At 37.6% G+C, this 23,683-nt stretch overlaps 1 non-coding gene across 1 annotated transcript; it reads right to left on the bottom strand.

Moving 5' to 3' along the window:
* Positions 1-7,844: 7,844 nt before the first annotated feature.
* LOC141420129 (small nucleolar RNA SNORA42/SNORA80 family) lies at positions 7,845-7,972 on the bottom strand. The gene has a single exon (XR_012444818.1). It is a non-coding gene; the product is annotated as a small nucleolar RNA SNORA42/SNORA80 family (small nucleolar RNA).
* Positions 7,973-23,683: the final 15,711 nt, after the last annotated feature.

Raw genomic sequence — 23,683 nt, 5'->3', positions numbered from 1 at the left:
CTCCACCTCCAAAAAGACAAGAATAGTCTATAGAAACCTTAAAACTAGTTTAACTCCAAAACTTAGAGGCGCTAGGGGAGCAGTTAGAGTGAGAAAGTAGATCTGAAGTTGATGCGTCAAGGACATAGCAGAATAAGCATGTTATTTAAAATTATGGAGCTAACTACTAGAAGAATTGAAACGAGAAATTATTTAAAAAGTCATGGTCTTTGAAGAGCAGAACTGGGGTGGGGCATAGGGGTCAAGTGACATCATTAAAACCCTTTTGTAAAAAAATCCTTTTGCTGGGCATGGTGGTACATATCTATAAACCCAGCACTTAGGAGGCTGAGGCAGAAAGATCTTGAGTGTAAGGCCAACCTGACCTACATAGTGAGACCTTGTCTCAAAAAAAAATCCTTTTGTGTTATATGATTTTTTCATGATGTATGCATTACTCTGATTTTTTAAATATCTTAATTTAAAAATTAGATCTATATGTACTAGTATGGGCAGATGTCCAAACTCAGTAGTAAAATTTTAAAATGTTTCAGAAAAGTATGCTTACTATGATCCAATTTTCATTAAAAAATAAACTCTATATATTAGCACTATGCAAAGGGCCTCCACATAAATATAGAGTAGTCAACAGAGTTTCTCTCTTGGGCCTGTGATTGCAGAGAATTTTTCCTTTCAAAGTTGTAGCTTTCTATATTTGAAATTTAATGACTATATATTATTATTGTAATTAGCAAAAAAAAAAGAAAGAAAAACCAAGACAGAGGGGGGAAGTCCCACACTTCTCAAGAAACCTTCAGTTTGTATACTGAAACATTCTCCTTGACTTAACCAAAAAGGAGCAGGGACTAACACTAGGCATAGGTAAACACTAAGAATAGTTTCTAAACTGACTATCATACTACTTTTGAACTGCTATTCAAAATCCAGTTTTTCACAGTCATAAAAACTCAAATATCTTCACACATGCATTTCTGGTCAGGGGATTCAGTGCTTAAAAAAGCAAACCCGACTCTAAGTTTTAGCCATTTTCTTGCCTTCTGTGTTGATGCTGTGAGTAGAAGCCTTCACAGGGCAACCCCTTTGTCCTTTGCTATTTTTCCTGTATTACAGATGTTCTCACAAGTGTGGTCCCTGAATCAGGAGACACAAATTCTCCAGCCCCATCCAGACCTACCTAGCGGGAATTTGTGGGGGGTGGGACCCAGCAATCTGTTTTGATAAGCCCTCCAGGCAAGATACTCAGATGAAAGTTAGTTGTTTGAAATTCAGGTAAGCAATGAGTGAATTTTTAAATATTTGTAGTATTTGGGACACACATGATTGAAATTCAAATTTAATTGAATAGCCAGAGTTTTTTTTTTTTTTCAGTTTTTGCTTGGTTAATTTTTTAAATCTGCCAATCCACCCTCCCAACCCTCCCAGGATGCTGACCGATGTTAGCTGGAGATCTGCAGGAGTGAAGGTAAGGCAAAGGGCTTGGATACAGACAGACATGACTCGGCCACATTTTTTTAAACCAGGATGGAATTCCACAAATATGACTGTCATCTCCTTATGACAAAGAAGACCATGACAGGGAAGCAGAGATGTGGGGAGAGAGCCAGTCAGCCTCAGGGCCTAGAGTAAAGTTTAGTAGCAGAAGGGACCTGGATTTTACCAGAAAATTCTGATAATTCTAATAATACATTATGAGTTACTTCATTTCCAGTGCTCATGGGGTGCTGTTCTCATACAAAGCACAAACTTGGGTAATAGGGGAGAAAGGGGGAAGTGGGCATGGAGGATGCAAATGAGAGAAAAACAATTGTTTTTGAGCTAGGGTCTTGCTGTGTAGCCCAGGCTGGCCTTGAACTCTCAATCCTCCTGCCTGGGATTATAGACATGCAGCACTATGCCCAGTTTAGAAAACAGAAATCTCTAACAGAGAAAGAGTAGCAGGTGAATGTGATCAAAGTACATTACATACATGTATGAAAATATAACAATGAAAACTCTTTGTACAGTTAACATACACTAATAAAAAGAAATTTCTAACATAGTAAGAAGAGTGTAAAGGACAGAAAAAAGGCTAAGACTTAGCACTGACTAAGGTCACTTTGTGCTCACATCAGGTAGTCTGCCATTGACTTGAGGGAGAAGAGACAGGAAGAGTATAAAGAGGCTCCTTCGTGGTCTTATCGGGTTCTCAACCACAGGGGAGTTTAACCGTTGGCCATGTCTGCAGAGACTTTTGGTTGTCAAAACACAGGGTGGGGCTTGTCACTGACGTCCAGTGGATAGAGGCCAGAGATACTGTGGAACATCAGACAAAGCACAGGACAGGCACCCACAACAAATGTCGAGTTCCAGTGCCCAGAAACTGCTTTAGCCTCACTCAGTCCTCACCCCAAACCCCCGACTCTTCTAGAATGAGTATAGTCTGTGCATACACATTCCCGTATGTAAATCAGGAGGAGGGAGATAGTCAACTTGGACTAGTTACAAAACTCTCCAAAACTTAATCAGTAAAATGTGGGTAAGAATGCTTACCTCATAGAGTTGTCCCAGGGATTGAATGAGGTCATTTACCAGTTTAGCTCAAACAATTATTGAGCACCTACCCTATGTGCCAGATAGTCAGGGTATGGACAGAGTCCTTGCTATTGAAGATTCAAGTCTAGTGAGCTTTGAAACACCCAGCAGATTTTCAAACACAGGCTAATTTTCTTCCCTAACCCATACACTTCCTCTTCTTATTAGTTAGAGCATAATCCTCCTTCTTCATTACCAGAGAACTGGAAAAAAGATCAGAGTCAATACCTATTGCAAAGAAGAGCTACGTATATCCCATAATCAGCTTGTGCTATTTTGCCAGTGCTTCTCATCATTCATTCCAAATACACACTAAAGCCAACATACTGTTCTTAATCACCAAAAGAAGTTTGGTGAGTGTGGTTCACTAGTAGAGTACTTGGCACTGCGTTCAATCCCCAGCACCCCCCGCCACACACACACTCACAAAATTGACTATTACCCTGGTACACAGTTAGGAAATAAAAAGCTTGCGCTCTCCCTGACCCTGACCTGCATCATGCCAAAAATCCTGCTCTGGGAGGGAAGCAAGGTAAAGTTCTTAGATCATTAGAGTGTGTAAGTGCTCTCCCAACATTGGCTCATGAGATAGAGTAAGAGAAAGGGAGGATTCGGGGTGGTGTCTAGGTCTGGGGGTGGAGCAAATAAGTGGCAGCAGTGCCTTTTACTGACATTGGAAAGTCTCAGGGAGAAGCAAGTTTGGAAGGGAAATCCAGAGTTCTATTTCCAACATTTTTAAAATAACCTCTCTTCCTCTTGTCTCTCTCACATCTCCTCCTAGCCTGTACAAGTGGTCAAAACTTCTCTTCCTTAAAACAAATGAAGCCCGTACCAATCCGCATACTCTCTCTAATGATTGCCCTCTCTCCTTCCCTTTACATCCTAACTTCTTTAAAGGATCACCTGGTTCTCACCGTATCTACACTAGTCTTTCAGGATGCCTGAAATTGACACTGGTTCTAAATCCTATATATACTATGTATTTTCTTTCTGTACATTCCTGTACAAAGTTTAATTTATAAATTAGGAACTATAAGACATGAATCAAATAGAATAATGACAACAATATGCTATGATAAATGTTAGGTGAGTGTGGCATCTTTTGCTCTCTCTTTGTCTCTCTGTCGCTCTCTGTCTCCCTGTCGCTCTCTCTCAAAAGATCTTATTGTTCTATACTCACCCTTCTTGTGACACTGTGTGATGATACTTAAAAGAAGAACTTCACGGCTTCTCTTTAGTATATCTGAATTGCCAGCATCACTACTCTTGCACTTTGGGGCCATTATTGAGTAAAATAAGGGCTACTTGAACACAATTATCATGATACCACACAGTCAATCTGACCACCAGGAGGGATGGAGTGGGCTAGCACAGTATTTCAATACTTTCATCACAATACTCATAATAGTGCTCAATTTAAAATTTATGAATCGTTTATTTCTAGAAATTTCCATTTAATATTTTCAGACCAAGGTTGACCACAGGTAGTCAAAAATCCTGGATGCAAAGCAAAACTGTGGGGACTACTATACTTCCTCACCTTTGAGTCTCCTCTGGACGTCCTGTCCTGACTGTATTATTGGAATGCCTTCACTAAAGTGACAAGTAATATCCTAATTGCCAAATCTTAGCCTCACTAGCCCTGTATGTAGCCTTCTATGTCGATGATCACATCCTCCTCTGTGACTTTTCCTTTTTACATTCTTCCTGGCTCCTTCTCTATCTGCTGCTTAATATTTGTCTTAGTCCATTTTATGATGCTATAACAAAATATGTGAGACTGGGTAATTTATAAAGAGTAGAGGTTTATTTAGCTCATGTTTCTGAAAGCTGTAAAGTTCAAGAGCTGGCATCTAGTGAAGGCCTTCTTCCTGCCTTATAACATGGTGGAGGACATCACATGGTGAGACAGAGAAAGCTTGCCAGAAAGAGTAGCTTTTATTTAAGAAAAAGTAATAAAGCACAAAAAAAAACTTTTTAAAAAGGTCACTCCACTAATCCATAAGTGGATTAATCCATTCATGACAGCAAGGTCCTTGTGATCCAATCACCTTCTAAATGTCTCACTTCCAAATATCACTAACATATGAATTTGTGAATTAAGTTTCCAACACATGAATTTGGGAAATATATATTCAAGCCATAGCATTATTGAATATGCAGGGGGTCTATCCAGCTCTTTTCTCATTTTATATTATTTTCAAAGATGATCCTGTCTTTTAGATCCCACACAGGCTATTTAGGCTGTTATCTATAAACTGTCAACTCCTGATTTTCTATCTTCCAACTCTAATTCTCTTTGGAGCTATAGGCTCATATGTTGAATTGCCTAGGGTGATCTGTTAGTATTTTGTTGCTGTGACAAAATGCCTGTGCAAAACAACTTGAAGGATTTATTTTAGCTCACAGTTTCAGAGTTTCAGTTCCAACATGGTGGGGAGGGTGTGGCAGAGCAGAGCATCATGCCAGTCAGGAAGCAGAAAGAGAAAATACACAGGCATTCTCCTTCCCCAATCCCCTTTTTTTTGATGAGCTGGGGTTTGGCGATTATTTCTCTCTCTCTCTCTCTCTTTTCTTTTTTTTTTTTTTTTTGTGGTACTGGGCTTTGAACTGAGAGCCTCATGCTTGCTAGGCAGACACTCTACCACTTGAGCCATTTCACCAACTGTGGACTGTTTAAATTCAGGGCTTCACACTTGCAAAGCAGGTGCTCTACTGCTTGAGCCATACCTCCAATCCATTTTGTTCTAGTTATTTTGGAGATGGAGGTCTTGTGAACTATTTACCTTGGCTGGCCTCAAACTGAAATCCTCCCAGTATCAGCCTCTCAAGTAGCTAGCATTACAAGCATGAGCCACTGGCACCAGGCCTCCTTTTCCCCTTTTATTCCATCTGGGCACCAGCCTTTGGGATGGTGCCACCCACATTCAGGGAGGGTCTTCCCCTCTGGAAAGCCCTCACAGATACACCCAGAGCTGTGCTTTTCTAATCTCCTAGGCACATCTTGAGCCAATCAAGTTGACAATCAAATTTAACCATCACGAGCCCATTACTTATCAACTTGACACCCAAATACACCTCCATAAACCGTAGCATTCTACCCCAGCCCCCAAAAAGTTCATGTTCATCTCATAATGCAAAATGTGTTCAGTCCATCTCCAAGAGTCCCCATACTCTTCTTTTTTTTTTTTTGCTTATTTGTTTTCTTTTTAAAAAATTTCTTTTATTCTTATGTGCATACAATGTCTGGGTCATCTCTCCCCCATGCTCTTTTTTTTTTTTGTGGTACTGGGGTTTGAACTCAGGGCCTTGTGCTTGAGCCACACCCCAAGACCCTATAGTCTTAACTGTTCCAACACTGTTCAAAAGTCCAAGTCTCTTCTGAGACTAAAGGCAAACTCTTTAGTCTGTGAGTCACTGCAAAGTCAAAAACACATTACAGTAGCACAGAGTAAACATTTCCATTCCAAATGGGAGGAATGGGGGCATAGAAAGAAGGAATAGGACCAAAGCAAGACCAAAATCCAGCAGGACTAGCATTAAATCCCGTAGATCCATGTTCATCAAGTGATGTAGTGCTGTGAGCTCCATCTGGTGTGGAAGCCCCGCCCCTACAGCCCTAGCAATTACAGCGCACCTGCCCTCTCTCTTGGGCTGGCTCTGTTACTTGCCTATGGCGTTCCTCGGCAGATATTCCTGTTATCTCCAACATCCTGGGAGCTCCAGTGCAGTTTAGGCTTCACCTTTATGGCTTCACACATACTCTCTCAGGGGCTGCCTACAAAGTTTCTGACCCTGCCACATATTACCTGGCTTCCCAGGCTTTCCTTTGCAATCTGGGTGGAAGCATCCATGACCTTGAGTAATTCTTGCATTCTATATGCCTGCAAAGCCAGCATAATGTGGATGACATCTGGGTTTTTGACTACCTGAATAGCTGAATGAGGGGGAAAGGGATGATGGGGGTAGTGATACACGTTTCTAGATTGGTCTAGAGCTCTGTTTCTCAAAGAAAAGTCTTTCAGGGCATCTTTCCTATTGTCCTGACGCAAAGTACTTGGCTTCTTTTTAATGGCGTTAGTCTCTTCAGCAGCCACACTTTCTTTGGCTCTGACTTGCCTTGTGCTTCTTTTCTGCTCAAACTGCAAGCTTTTCAAAGCTTGCTGTTCTGCTGTTTTCTCACTGCTCTCACTATAAATTTAATATGTTCAGAACTCGGTTTGAAACAAGGCAATTTACAGAAGAAATTCAGCTTGCCAAAAACATGAAAAGCTGCTCAACTTCACCTAGTATTCAGGGAAACATAAATTAAAGCAATTAATGCAATGTTTCTCACAAAACTGGCCAAAATTAGTGAAAATGATAATATCCAGTGTTGGTGAAGATTCATAGAAACCAGCAGCCTTGTGCACTGCGGGTAGAACTATGTAACATTTGGGGAAAGTAATGTGGCGATATCTATTACAATATAGAATATGTATATGTCCCTTATATACTAAGGAAACTCCTGCACAGGCCCTAGGCTGCATGTACAACAATGTTCATCACATTGTTGGTGGTGGCAACAAGAAGTTGAAGGTAATCTGGTTGCCCATCATTGGAGAAGACGATAGGGAAAATGGTGTATGCCTTGCAGTATCAAGCAGCTGTGAGAAGGGATGCATTATATGTATACATAGCAACAGGAATGGCTTTTACCACAGGATACGGAGCAAAAAGGAAACACTAAAAAGTCTAATGCAGTATTATGCATTTCAAAATGCACACACATAAAATAACAGTTGCACTTTAAAGAATACATTCAAACAATATAATATACATCAAGCAATGGCTGTCTATGGGATGGAGAGGGCACGGGGGAATGGGGAATAGAGCTGAAAGGGAATATATAAAAATATATAGCGTATAGAGGGAATATGTGAAGGAGGAAATGGGCACAGATCAAAAATGATAGCATACTATAAATTGAGAAACAGGATTATCTCAACCTGCGTCACTGAAAAACCCCCAAAATTAATAATACATCTTCTTTGACCCTATAGTCTCGATTTTTTCACACTAACAATACTGCTATAATAAATATCCTTTCACTGCATATATTTATATTGGTGGTTCCATTTCTATGGCATATATTCTTAATTGTGGTACACAATTCCACTATTCCACATGTAAGAGTATACAGAAAGAATGAGATACAAAGAAATTCATGCCAAGACCCATCACAATTAATCTTCAGAAAACAAAGTACAAAAAAAATGTTTTTCTTTTTCTTCCACTGTGCAACCCATATCAGTGCCAGCAACCTACAAGCAAAGGCCAAGCTTGGAGCCACAGTTTGCTCTGGCATGGGACACTATGAGAGGCCTAGGGGGACGGACCTGCCATAAATCCAAACCCATGCATCAAAGAAAAATCTTGAAGTTCACCAAAGAGAAAAGATGTATTTCTTATAAGACAACACCAATTTGAATTAGGAAAGGTTTTCCACACGCAATCATGCAGGCCAGAATAAAGTGACACAACGTTTTTCAAGTGTAGAAATAAAATGAACTGTTGGGTTGTGGAAAGAAGTATACAAAATGCGTGTGGAACATCTAGTTGTGCTAGAAAGTAAAGAAATGCTCCCAAAGAAAAACAATGGTAAGGGTAGGTATAAAGGGCACAGGAAGACTGGGGGACATTGCTCAAGTAGTAGAACACTTAGGTCCTGTGTTCAATCCCCAGTACCAAAAAAAAAAAAAAAAGAGCTCCCAATGTTCAAACCTAGAGAAATTTGAGTAATAAAATCAAGTAGTACTACACTGTAACCCAAAGTATAAAATACTTCATGAGTCCATGCTGACATAAATAGATGATTGGTTGGTTAGATGCATGGACACACAGATACATACATACACACACACACACACACACATATACAGGAGGGAAAGGAGATAAGTCTTTCATTCAGAATTCTAAATAATTTCTATAGATACTCTGTTCTCTGTCCCTTAAGTTTGAGTGCACATAATGACTTCCAAAAGTATAGCATACAAGTGAGAAAAAGAGTAACTACTGTAGAGAAGGCTGACAGCACTATCTCAGCCTGATGAGAAAGGTCAATGTCAACAGTGGTAGGTCATTTTAATTGTAGATATTCGTAGTATGACGTGATGAAAATTTGTCTTCCTTCCCCAAATCCATAGGCTCAGTTTAACCTTGAGATATGTATGGGATGAATTCCAGTCCTTTTCAAAGCAGCTGATGAGTGTTCCTCAAAACCATCAAGGTCATCAAAACCAATCAATGTCTGACAAACTGCCACAGTCCAGAGGAACCCACGGAGACACAGTGACCAAATGTAATTTGGTGTTCTGGATCATGTCTTGGAACAGATAAAGGATATTAGATAAAAACTAAGGGACTCTGAATAAAGTGTGGACTTTTACAACAATGTATCAGTATTGCTTCATTAATTGTAACACAATTTCTACACTAATGTAAGATATGGGGTATGTGAGAACTCTGTGCTATCTGTAATTTTTCTGGAAATCTAAAACTGTTCTAAAAATAATTTTTTTATTTTTTGTGATGCTAGGGATCAAACCCAGAGCCTTGTGCATCCTGAAGTAATGCTCCACCACTCACCTACATTCCCAAACTCCATAAAATAAGTATTATCTTTCAAAAGAATTGACAACCACAGATTCTATATTTGGCAAAAGTATCCTTCAGATAAAAGGAAATTAGGAAGGGCAGCGACCTAGTCTGCAGACACTGCCCCAGGAACAAGAGCTGAGGTATGTCCTCCTGTCTTCCACTTACCTTTGCAATCAGTGAAGTCTGTTTGTACCATAAAAGAATTTGTTGCTAGCAAACGTGCCCTTAAAGAATGACTAGAGAAGTTCTAAACAGAAGGGAAGTAAGGGAAGGCCTGGAACTTAGGGAGGAAAGGATATTGGAATAGGCAAAAATAGGGGTACCCTATCTTCTTGAGTTTCTAAATTGTATTTGAAAGCTAAAGTAAAAATTATAGCACCATCTGATACAGTATTACATGTATGTAGGCATGCATGGTGAGGCAGGCCTGTAATCCTTGTACTTAGGAACTGAGGCAGAAGAATCACAAGTCTGAGGCCAGCCTGGGCTACATAGCTAAGACTCTGCTTCAAAATAATACCATAAATAAGGGCTGGTGGAGTGGTTCATATGGTAGAGCACCTGTGTAGCAAGCATAAGGCCCTGAGTTCAAACACTGGTACTGCCATAAAAAAAGACAAAAAGGACTGGTGGAGTGGCTCAAGTGGTAGAGTTGCCTGCCTGGCAAGTGTAAGCCCCTGAGTTCAAACCCCAGTACCATCACCACCACCAAAAAAAAAAAAAGACAAAAAAAAAATCAAGATAGACTTCTAAAAACTATTTAAGTAACCTGTAATAAATCAAGAAAAGAAAAACAGAAGAAACAAATAGAAAACAATAAAATGTCAGACTCAAGATTTAACATATTGGTAATTACTGTTAATGAGTTTAATTGTGTTTCCCAAAAATATGTTAGAGCTGGTGGAATGGCTCAATGCTGCCTAGCAAGCATGAGGTCCTGAGTCCAAACCCCAGTACCACAATACATACATATACATACATATATATGTATGTGTATATATGTGTGTATATATGTATGTATATGTGTATGCATATATGTATGTGTGTAATATGTATGTATGTATATGTATGCATATATATGTATGTATGTATGTATGTCTTAATCTTCAGTACCTTTAAATATGACCTTATTTGGAAGTAGGGTCTTTGTAGATGTAATCAAGATAAATTGAGGTCATTAGGATAGGTCCTTTTCCAATATAACTTGTGTCCTTCTAAGAAGAGGGAAATTTGGACAATGACACAGAGAAAGGAGAACACCCTGTGAAAACACAGATGCACAGGGCACAGGGAGATGGCCATGTGAAAGATGGAGGCAGAGACTGGAGTTAGATTGCAGCAAGTCAAGGAATGCCTGAGAAGCAGAAAGAGGCAAAGAACAGTCCTCTGCTAGACACTCTGGATAGAGCATTGCCCTGGCAACAATTTGATTTGGACTTCTAGCTTCCAGAACTGTGAGACATACATTTCTGTCATTTTAAGCCAGTAACATTTTATGTTACTTTGTTACAGAAAACCCAAGGAAACCAAATTGTTTTTGTGATACTGGGGTTTGAACTCAGGCCTATGCCTTGAGCCACTCTGCCAGCCCTTTTTGTGATGGGTATTTTTGAGATAGGGTCTGATGAACTATTTGCCCAGGCTGGCTTTGAACCGTGATCCTCCTGATCTCTGCCTCCTCAGTAGTTAGGATTACAGGTGTGAGCCACTGACACCTGGCCCAAGGAAACTAGTTTAACATAATTACCTAAAAAATGCAAATGGTCCAGATGCACCAAATTAAAAGACAGATTAGGAGAACAGATTAAAAAAATCATGAACAAAATATATGCTGTCTATAAGAAACTCACTTGAAACAATCAGATAGATAAGTTGAAAGCAAAAGGATATAAAAAGGTACACTATACAAACATCATTCCAAAAAAAGTGTGGTTAGATTGGGGTATGTTGATATTTTTATAAAAAATAAAACAATCGCTTTCAAAATCATGTATATATACACATATTCATACACATACACTTATGTAGATCATGTGAAAGGCTACACATATTATTTAAAAGACAACTGGAGGTGTGGCTCAAGCAGTAGAGCACCTGCTTTGCAAGCTCAAAGCCCTAAATTCAAACCTCAGTCCCACCAAAAAGAAAGTTATTACAAAGGAAAGACAAAAATGCTGCATGCATTTAAAAAAAATTAAGAAGGGGAGGGCTAATAAAATAAATTTTAAAAAAAGAAGGGGAGACATGTATGAAAATGGAAAAACGAGACATGTCGAAAGTATTCCAGGAATGGAGAGGGGAGATAAAGGAGAATGATGGAGGGGGTGAATTCAGCTATGATATATTGTAAGAACTTTTGTAAATGTCACAATGTGCCCCCAGCACAACAATAATAAAAAAGAAGGGGAGGGTTGGAGGATATGAAAGGGAATAGATGACGATGATGATGGTGATTGTTACTATTTTGTAAACAAGAGTATGCTAGCTAGATTTTATTAATGTTGTGAATTTGCAGTGGCTTATATCAGGACACATAAATTTAACATAATACCAGCAGAAACACACAGAACTAAAGAATACATTTCACAAGCTGCTGCTTTGCTGAACTTTGTGACGTATTTTCTGGCCTTATACAGGTATTTGAAATTTTCTTTTCGGAATTAAACTCAGGCGAAATGCTTCTGTAGTGGGACTCTGGGAGCCCTTGGAAGAAGCACAGCCCAACTGAGTTAGGTACCATGATTACTTGCATATTTTTCCAGCTCCTGCAATTGTCTCTTTTCTACACTGAAAAGACAAGGGAAATATTTTACAGAAAACCACTCTTTTACATATGTCTCATTCTGTACACAAGAGAGTATTAACTTTATCTTCCTATATCTTTGGGTTGTTTTCATTTGTTGCAGTGAAAAGAACTTTTTTTTATTTAAAAGGAAATTAAAGGGCTGGGATGTAGCTTGGTGGTAGAGCTCTTGCCTGGCATACGTGAGGCCCTGGGTTCAATCCTAGCACCAAAAAAGAAAAGGAAAAATAAATAAATAAAAGGAAATTAAAATTTAAAAAAATTTTCTAGGGAAAAAACTACTTTTTCCCACAAGCCTACTTTTTCTCTTGTTTTCTACTTGGGTAAATGGTACCATAATTCATTCTTAAAGCAGACATCTGCAAAAGTAATGTCAGGCTCTCCTTTTCTGTAATCTTCCACCCTTCCTCTTAATTAGTCACCAAATCAGATTCTAGTTCATAAATATCTCTACCTTCCTTTAATTAATCATAAGTCCTATCCTTTAGAGTTTCTAAATCTCTTTTCAAATCCCTTCCCTTCTTCACTGCCCTTGCCAACAAGGCTTTTTTTAGTTCACCACTTTATCACCACTACTCAGTATTTCAATAGGCTTTAATGTAATTCCCTGTCTTACACCTCCACCTAATATCTCTCAAACAACGCTCTCAGAATTAGCTCTCTACAAACAGTTGCAGGGCACACAAATGATTACATATGGTACATAAATGAATATATTTTAGGGTAATAGGTATACTTTTATTTTAATATACATAAGAAATATAAAACTCATGATTTTAAGTGTAGTTTAAGTTTAAGACATTAAAATGATGAAGGTGAAATATGAGTGAGTGAAGTTTGGAGAGCATTGGGTAGATGAGAAATGGAAACTCCATGAGTCTTTATAATCCAGCCCCAACCTGCCTGTCTAGATACCAATATAATGGGAGAAAACTATCCGATGACCCAAACATTCCACGTTCCTTCCTCGTGCTCTTGTTCTCTCTGTCTGCCTAGTAAACTTCTCCTTATGCTTTCGTACTTAACTCAAATATTTCTTCAGGGAGAATTTTTTTTCTGACACTTTCAGGCTCTCAAACTGTGCTACTATTGTAATTCTATTCAGGACTTATACTTTATAATATGGTAATTATTCGTTTATACGTTTGTGTCCCCTACAAAATTATGAACTCTTCCTGGAGAGGGACTAAGGTTTACCCACCTCGTATCCTGAAGTCTCACAAAGTACCTGACATAAGTAAGTACCATACATAGTGCTTCCTTCAGTGATGGGCCATCTATACACTATGTAACACTCACACAATGATGAACTCACCCACCGACCAATTTTTCAGATTGTATTCCTATTGTTAACTGATGCGTGACTGAACTTATAAAATGAATGCTGAATGAAAAGATTAAAATCTGGAATCTAAAGCCAGGGACAGAATTTTCTAAAGGCAGATCTGTGCTGCATGTTATTACAGATTCTTTTCTTCTTTTAGACATGATCCTGGTCACCTGGAGAAGAACACAGAGGCCAAAGTTATGAAGGTTTCAGATAAGAACAAACAGATAGAGGGGTCTACTTTATTTCAGTTAGCATAATGTCCTCAAGATTCATCCATGTTGTAGTATATGTCAGAAATTCCTTCATTTTTAAGGTTGAGTAATACTCCATTGCATGTATAGACCACATTTTGTTTGTCCATTCATCCATTCAGACATTTAGGTTGTGAATGATGCTATGAACATGTGTGTACAAATATCTGTTCGAGTCCTTGCTTTAATTCTTTTAGGTATGTACTCAAGAGTGGCATTTTAATTATATTTCATATTTTGTTCCTCAACTTGTGTCTGCCTTAAATGTGCTACATTTAATTAGTTAAAAAATGTTATTTAAAAGGAAAGATAAAAGTTGGGCACCAGTAGCTCATGCCTGTAATCCTAGCTACTTAAGGGACAGAGATAAGGAGGACCATCGTTTGAAGCCAGCCTAGGAAAACAATTCAAGACCCTATCTCAAAAATACCCAACACAAAAAAGGACTGGTAGAGTAGCTCAAGTGGTAGAGCACCTGCCTAGCAAGTATGAGGCCCTGAGTTCAAACCTCAGTACTACACAAAAATAAATAAATAAAACTGCTACACATACTTAACTAATGTTAATTAATGTGACAGTATTTCTGATCTATTGGTCTCAGAATTCAAGTTAGTTTTGAATCATCTTTGAACAAACTGACAAGTTTTTGGACCTATAAAATGATGGATAGGTTGTAGTGCTGTGGAAATGCAACAAAGATACTGGCATCATTCAGGCTCAGTAAAATAGCCCACTTGAGCCTTTCTGATCTCTTTCTAAGTTCCAATGTTGGTGAATTCAACTTTATAAATAGTGAATATCAAATTTAGAAATAAGCGGTTCTCAATGTACTTTCCCTTCATTACATTCTTGAATGAATTTTAAAGTTGGAAGAAGCATTAGAGGTCAATAAGAATAATCCTTTTTATAAAACAATCTATCTGAAATGAATTGGCCTTCTGAAAATGCTTTTAGTGTATAGATATTTGTCTTCCAAGAGCATTCATTAGGGTGTGGATCCCTTAAGAAATGCAATTATGAAGTTATTTGTTGTTTTGTAAAATATATCTCAGGGGATCATTTCCAGACACTCTATAACCTCATCCACACCAGAAAAGTTATCTTCTCTGTATTATAGAGTGAAAAACTTTACCATAAACTTGTATCTCAGGCTGATTACAAAACTCAGGTCCTCAGAAGGTCAATCACAAATACATCAAGCAAAATCTACATTGAAGAAAAGTTCAGTAGGAATCAACTGCAACTAAGTATGAGGTTTCTTTTGAGGGTGTTGAAGATGTTTAGAAAGTGATTGTGGTGATAGTTGCATGACTGTGAATATATGTAAATGTGTGAACTGTATGGTCTGTAGATTAATATTTCAACAAGGCTATTATAAAAAAAGAAATCAAGAAAGTGGAAAAACGACCCACAGAATGGGACAAAATATTTGCAAGTCACAGATCTGATCACAGTCTAGTAAAGAACACCTATGAGTCAACAACAGAAAGATAATCTTTTTTTAAAAATTAGCATATATTAATTGTATCAAATAATGGGTTTAATTATGACATTGTCATACATGTATATAATGTACTTTGACCATATCCACTCCCCATTACTCTCTCTTGCCTCCACTCCTCTTCATCTTCCCAGATACAGTCTTTCTTTTACTTTCATGTTTTTTTAATTTTTTTATTTACTGACTTGCTCTGTTTCTTTATTTCTTTATTCAGTCTCTTAAGTGTTTACTTAGGTTCTTGCCATTCGTAATGTGTCCCCATTAAAGCAGAAGCAGAGGAAACTGGAACAAGATACATGGTTTTGCAATGTTCTATAAATTCTTAACCTATAAGCTTATATGGTATAAGTATGACTTTCAGTCAACCTGTCTGTCCCCAAACCAATGGAAGTAGTCCAACAAATAGCCATTAACATGTCATGTTTTTTTAAAAAATATAGATTCTGCATATGAAAGAAAACATGCAATATTTTCCTTTCTAATTTGGCTTATTTTATGCAATATGATGATCTTCGGTTCCACCCATTTTCCTACAAATAATGTAATTTATTTTTTGGGTGCTTTTCAGAACTGGAGTTTGAACTCAGGGCTTTGCACTTACTAGGCCAGTGCTCTACCACTTGAGTCACACTCTCGGCTCTGTTTTTGTTTTTGTTTTTTTTTGTGGTACCAACATTTGAACTCAGGGCCTACACCTTGAGCCATTCTGCCAGCCCTTTTTTGTGATGGGTTTTTCAAGATAGGATCTCACAAACTTTTTGCTAGGATTATAGGCATGAGCCACCGGTGCCCAGCTTTTTTTTTTTTTTTCTTGAGACAGGGTTTCACTGTGTAGTACAGGCTAGCTTAGAACTCACTATGCAACCCAGGCTGGCCTCACACTCAAAATCCTTCTGCCTCCACCTAGGATTATAGGCATATACCACCATGCCCAGCTAATTTCATTCTTTTTGGACAAATAATACTCCAGTGTGTGTGTGTGTGTGTGTGTGTGTGTGTGTGTGTGTGTGTTACCACACTTTCTTTATTCATTCATCCATTGATGGGCACTTAAGCTGATTCCCTAACTTGGCTAATGTGAATGGTGTTGAATAAACGTGGGTATACAGGTAACTCTTGCAAGCTCACTTTGATTCCTGTGGGTACATACCCAGGTAGAGTTGGATCATATGATAGCTCTAATTTTTAGATTTTGAGGAACCTCCACACTGATTCCCATAGTGACTGGACTAATTTATATTCCCAACAAAAGTGTATATGATTCTGTCCTCACTTCACCCTCATGTCCTCACTAGCATTTGTTGTTTTTTTTGTTTTCTTGATGATAGCCATTCTAACTGGAGTTAGATGGACTCTCAATGTAGTCTTGATTTGCATTTCCCTGATAGCTAAAAATGTTGACCACTTTTTAATGTGTTTACTGGTCATTTGTACTCCTTCATTTGAAAAGTGTTTGTTCAGTTAATTTTCCCATTTATTGATTTTATTATTTCCCCTTTTGAGGTTTGATTTTTTTGAGTTCTTAATAATATTCTGGATATCAATCCCTTGTTGGATGAATAGATTATAAAGATTTCCTCCCATTCTGTAGGCTGTCTCTTCACTTTGTTAATTATTTACTTTGCAGTGTAGAAGCTTCTAATATGATGCAATTCAATTTGTCAATTTTTCTGAGTTATTGGAGTCCTATTCAGAAATTACTTGCCTAGTCTTATATCTTGAGGTGTTTCCCCTCTATTTTCTTCAAGTAATTTCAAAGTTTCAGGTTTTACATTGTCTTTGATCCATTTTGAATTGATTTTTGTATAGGGAAAGACATGAGGATTTAGTTTCAGTCTTCTACATCAAACCAATTTTTTAAAGTGCAAAGTTTTTGGTAGACATTTTTCCAAATGGCAACTTTTTTTCACAGTACTGGGGTTTGAACTTAGGGCCTCACACTTGCTAGGCAAGCACTCCACGTGTGCCACTCTGCCAGCTTTAGACATTTCTCCAGAGAAGATATACAATTACTGACGTAAAAAGATGATTAACACCATTAGCCATCAGGAAAATGCAAACCTAAGCCATCATGACACACCATTTCATGCCTACCTAGACGGCTATGATCAAAAAGACAGATCATGATACGAGGCCAGCCCAGGCATATAGTTTGTGAGAACTTATCTCGAAAATACCCAACCCTAAAAAGGGCTGGTGGAGTGGCTCAAGTGGTAGAACATCTGCTTAACAAATGTGAGGCCCTGAGAACAAACCCCAATACAGAAAAAAAAAGATAGATAATAAAAGTGTTAGTGAAAATGTACAGAAATTACTTGTGGGAATATAAAATGGTATATCTGCTGTGGAAAATAGTTCGGCAGTTTCTCAACAAGTTACACATATAATTAGCACATAACTCAGCAATTCCACTCATAGGTATATACCCAACGAATTAAAAACAGGTTCTCAAATCAAACTTTGAGCAAATATGCTCATGGAAGCACTATTTATTTGGTTATTGCCAAAAGGTGGAAATAACCTGTTTCTAAATGGATTAATGTATAAAGAAAATCTAGTATAAACATACAATAGAATATTATTCATATAGTACTGAAACATTCTACAATCCAGATGAACTATGAAACCATCATGCTAAATGAAAGAAGTCAAACACGAAAGACCCCATATTATATGATTCTGTTTCTATGAAATATCTATAATAGACAAATCCATAGAGACAGAAAACAGATTAGTGGCTGCCAGGAGTTGAGGACAGGGGAAAACAAGGAATGACTGCTTATGGTAGAGGGTTTCCATCTGGGATGATAAAAATGTTCTAGAACTAAAGAGAGATAATAATTGCACAACACTATGAATGTACTTTGATGCCACTGAATTGTACCCTTTAAATCAGTAAATTTTATGTTTGTGTGTATCACAATAAAAAAGGAAAAAATCCAGACATGCAAGAAGTTATAAGAAAACATTAGAAATAACAAACTATAAAGATTTAAGCTTAATTATGTCACAGCTTGGAAAACAAAAATATCGGGGATCTAACCAGTTGAGATATAGGAATGTGTTTTGCAAAAATGTAACCCTGTAAGACTAGTTGATAATCCAAATCTTTTCTCATGTAGTATGTTCTTAGTTTTGGAAAGAACCTTAGATGACATCCTTATTTTCCCTATAGAAAAAAAAACCTAGATGTAGGTATACTATATTCAAACTGCAGAAAACCAAGACAAAGAGAAAAATCTTAAAAGAAGTCAAAGTTTAAAAATACCTTACTTACAGAGAGAAAAAAATAAAAAATCATATCAAACTTCTCAGAAACCATACAAGTGGTAGAATGTCTGCCTAGCAAGAGTGAGGCCCAGAGTTCAAATCCAGTATGGCAACAAACAAGCAAACCATACAAGCAAAAGGAGAATAGAATGTAATATTTAAGGAACTGAAAGAAAAAAATCCACCAACTAGAATTTTGTATCCAACAGAAATTATCCTTTGAAAGTCAAGATCAACAACAACAAAAGACAAACCAATTTAAAAGGCAGACTTAAATAGAACCTTCTCCACAGAAGATATACAGCCAATAAGAACATGAAAAGATGCTCATTATCAGTACTGGGGGAGTGGTTCAAGTATTAGAGCATCTGCCTAGCAAGCACAAGACTCCTGCATTCAAACCCTGGTACTGCCAAAAACAAACAGGAAATAAAAAGATACTCATCAGTCATCTTTAGGGGAAAGCAAATCAAAACTAAATAATACTCCACTTCATACCCATTTGGATGGCTATTTTTTTAACACAACAAAAAACAGATATAATAAGTATCAGCAAAAATGTGGAGAGATTGTAACCCTTGTACATTGCTGGGGAGAAGGCAAAATGGTGCAGCTGCTGTGGAAAATAATATGTGGTTCTCAAAAAAATTACACAGAATGACCACATGACCTGGCAAGTCTAGTTCTAGGTATATGCCCAAAAGAACTGAAAACTGAGACTTAAACAGATACATATCTGTATGCCCACTTTCATAACATCATTATTCATAATAATCAAAAGGTGAAAATGAGTCAAATGTCCATTGACAATGAATAGTTGGACAAAATGTTTTATATATCTATATGAAAGAATATTATTTGGTCTTAAGAAATGAGGGTTGGGGGTGTGCTCAGTAGTAGGGTGCTTGTTTAGCATTCATAAGGACCTGGGTTCAATATCCAGCACCACAAAAAAATGAAATCCTGATACATTTACAGCATGGATGAACCTTGAAGATATTAAGCTAAGTGAAAGAAGCCTGACAAGCCAGACAAAAAGACAAATATTGTATGATTTTACTTTAACTAAAATAGTCAAATTTATACACAGAAAGTAGAATAGTGGTTTCTAGAGATGAGGCGAAAGGGGAATTGTTGTTTAATGAATAGTTTCTGTTAGGAATGATTTAAAAAAAAATTCTAGAGATAGATGGTGGTGATGGCTGTACAGCAATGTGAATATGCTTAAATGTTACTCAACTATACACTCAAAATACGTTGAAAGAGGCCAGGTATGTCTCAAGTGGTAGAGCACCTGTGTAGCAAGAGCAAGGCCCTGAGTTCAAACCCCAGTAACACCAAAAAAAAAAAAGAAGAAAGAAAAGAAAAAATGTTTAAAGGGTACATCTCATATTAAGTGTTCTTACCACAAGAACTATAAAATTTCTAAAACTGCCAAATTAGTCAACATTATGCTATTCTGTATATACTGACATGGAAATATTTCTACACACATTCTGTTGTTTAAAAAAGTAACTGGGCATGGTGGTACATGACTGTAACCCTCATTCTCAGGCTGAGGCAGGAGGATCATGAGTTCACGGCCTGTCTGGGCTACAAAGTGGGCTCTAAGTCAACCTGGGCTATATAGTGAGAGACTGTCTCAAAAAAAAAGTTACCTTACAACTCTAAAGTTGCATTTTGATTAACTTGATTGTTTCCCACGTTTCCATTAACAACACACTTGCAAATCACATCTACTGATTACAAATCTCATCTCTTAGATGACAATTGTTATTAAAATTTCAGTAATTCTTTTTCCAAGTTCTTAAGCTTCCTACATACTCATTATAGCACTAATTATTTTACCTCACCATACCTACTAATCAATTCCCAGTGAGAATTATTAGACACTAATGCCCAGTAGCAAGAAAAAAATTAGAATCACTGAAACATATGGTTAGGGATATGCTTTCAAACCTAGAATGTACGAAAAACGAAAATGAGAAATTCCTTGGTGATTCCCATAGGTCATAACGCTAACAGTGATCAATCCATGGCGTAGCTTGTCAAATAATTCCTAAAAAAGCCTTGGTGGGGCCACTTGGAATCTGACAGAAGCCATGTGGAAGTAGTTTGATGGGGGCTGACTTTACACGTAGCTGGGAAATAGAATAATCACTTTTCTTTTAGTATATCTGTATTTTCTAAAATTTTAAAATAAACGTAACTATTATAATAGGAAAAATCCAAACAATAAAAGTTATCAAAAAGATGATTGGCTTAAACAGTAATTGAGCTGAACTGCATTTTCTACTAGCTGTTTCAGTCATGGAAATTAACATCTTCTAGGATAAAGTAATGGTAGATGGAGACCCAAAGAAAGGCTGATTGTACTCTATAATAAGTATTCTCTCAAATATAAAAGGAATAATGAACAGGAGTGCAAGTTTTGTTCTTTTGGATCTCCCTCCCTCTTCCCTTTTCTCTGGTTTCATTCCATTCCCTGAACATCCTAAGCCAATTTACATGTGGTGCTCACCAGAAGAATCTATCAGGAAGATTGTCTTTCTAGATCTGGTTCCCTCCTTTATCCCCTTTCTTTTTAATCCTCCACATTTTCTTACCTGCCCACAAACATACTTAACGTCTTCCCACTCTAAGCATGTCTAAAATATTATTTCCACCCTATCTTATTAAAAACTACTATTCTTTTCTCCTCCTCCCCTACATAGCCAGATTTCTGGAAGGAATATTCTGTATCCACTGCCTTTTCTTCTCTGTCCTTTTTCCTTTTCCATTGAGTTACTTTACTACAATCCAGCTTCTGCCTTGATTCCATCAAACTATAATGGAAAGCTTCCTAAGTGCCACATTTACACAGCCTAGGGCTATTGGTTGCTCTTATTTCTCAAAAGTTCCTCTTGGCCTCCAGGATACTGCTGCCTTCTTATTTTCCTATCTTTTTGTTCTTTCCCTGTCAGAATGTCTTCTGTTCAATTCTTACTCATTGGGATTTGCCAGGATTATGTTCTAGTCTCTCTTATCTTCTCACACCACATGGGACAAAGTTCAAATGCTTACACAGCTTCAACTATCATCTAAACATTAATAGATTGCAAAATTTTTAATACCAGCCCCAAATTCTTGCTTAAGCTCCAGACATCTATTTCCAAGTTACTATTAAGCATCTTGACCTACAGGCTGCAAAGGTACCTTAAGCTCCACTGACCTAAAATCAGATTTCTCTTCTCCATTGCCACAATCTACTGGATTCCTGAGTTGTGCTCTTATTCTCAAATGCAAGCTAGGTCACCAAGCTAGAAACTTTTCATTTTGCATCAAGTACCCTTTCTATCCCTGCATATGGAATCAATCAGCATAAGTCCTATTGATTTTAACTCATAAATATCTTTCTGTCCAGCCTGCCCTTTCCCTGCACTGCCACAACCGTGGTTCAAACTCTTACAAAATCTAGCTTGGACTACTACAAGCGCCTACTAACTATCACTCGCGACACCATTCCTGACCAGTTCAAGTTCCACACCGCTTTCAAAATAATCTTTCCAAACAAAACAAAACCCACTCTTTTGACTTCCTTATGCCTAGAGGATACTGGGGTTCAGTGTAGTCTGTGAGCCTCATTCCACTCTACTCCCAACCCCCGCATCCTAAGGGTCTCACCATTTTTTTCAGCACTGGGGTTTGAACACAGGGCCTCTTACCACTTAAGCTATTCCACCAGTCTTTTTTTATGATGAGTTTTTTTTTTTGAGATGGGGGGTCTCACGAATTATTTGCCTAGGCTGTCTTCGAATCATGATCCTTCTGATCTCTGCCTCCTGAGTAGCTAGGATTACAGGCGTGAGCCACCAGCACCCAGCTTCTCACCATTCTACAAACCTGTCTCTCGGTCTTCACACATTGCATTCCCTCCTCTTAGAATGTCCTTCTCTGTCTTCCTGGCTCATCCTTTAGCATGTGCCTTCTTGGGAAACAAAGTAGCTATCACTTATCAAGCAATTTTGCTAAGCAATTTGTGTTCATTAGCTTGTTTAATCCTCAATCAATTCTGTGAGGTAAGTAGTATTATCATCATTTCACAGATGAAAACACTGAAATTTAGAGGGGCTAAATAACTTCCATCTAGCAAGTAGAGGGATTTTATTTTATTTTATTTTATTTTAGTAGAGGGATTTTAAATATGTCCTCAAAGCTTGACCTTTTAACCACTGTGCTAAAGGCACATTATGTACATTGCCTGCTCTGTTCTCTATGTTCCCACAGCAGTCTGTTGACTTCTCTGTAATGACAGTTACCACACTAGAATGTACTATTGCTTTTTTCTTTTTTTCTTTTGCAGTGCTGGGGATTGAACTTGGCCTTATGAATTAGGCAAGCGCTCTCCCACTGAGCTGCATCTGCAACCCAGAATGCAATATTTCTGTTTATACAATATCATCTCCAGTACACTATAAGTCCATGGTGACAGGAACAAGGTCTTACTAATCTTTGTATCCTACTGTGTTTAGAATGTTATAAGTGTCCGATAAATGTTCATTGCATAAATGAATTCTAAGAGCTCTCTCTGGCAGTAGCCTTTTTTTTGCAGCCTTGCCTTTTCATCTTCTGGCTGTATCCTTTCATTATCCATTCAACTACAACCATTAAATACTGAGAAATAGATAGTACTTAATAAAGAGCTCCTTTCATATACTAAGTGAATTCATATGAAGAGATCATCCCAGGACTGGATCAGGAGGCTCTTCTTTAGAACCTTGCCTCTTGAATTAACATTCTCTTTCAGCAGTCTATTCTACTGATACCTTCTCTTCAATCTATTAATGTGTTTAAGCCTTTCCCATCTTAAAAACACAGTGTTCTTTCCATCATGCTCTTTTGTCTGGCTACTGCCTGCTTTCCTTATTGCCCTTTCCCTTGGTCAAACATCTTCAAAGATTAGTCTGCATTTTCCATACCTCCCAATCACATTTTTAAAATTGAAAATACTTTAAGCAAACAAAATGGAAGAAAGCAATATAAAAACCCATGTGTCCAGAACTCAGTTTGTCAAATATTAATATTTTATCAAGTTTCTTTCATATTTTTTAATAAAATAAAGTATTACTGGGGCTGGTGAAGTAATTCAGCAGTAAAGTACTTGCCTAGCAAGCACAAGGTCCCTATGCTCAACCCCCAGCACTGCAAAAAAAAAAAGTACATCAAGTGTACCAATCGCTTTCTAGTCCTCTTCTTCCCTTCCCATTATTCAGGTTTGGTATTTCTTATTTTAATTGTTGTTTTTAATTTTTACATTACATACATAGTATGTATGCCTA

The sequence above is a fragment of the Castor canadensis genome, chromosome X (assembly GCF_047511655.1).
Source record: "Castor canadensis chromosome X, mCasCan1.hap1v2, whole genome shotgun sequence".
Taxonomy (NCBI): domain Eukaryota; kingdom Metazoa; phylum Chordata; class Mammalia; order Rodentia; family Castoridae; genus Castor; species Castor canadensis.
The sequence above is the reverse complement of the archived record's forward strand: the minus strand, read 5'-3'. Positions and strand labels throughout refer to the sequence as shown.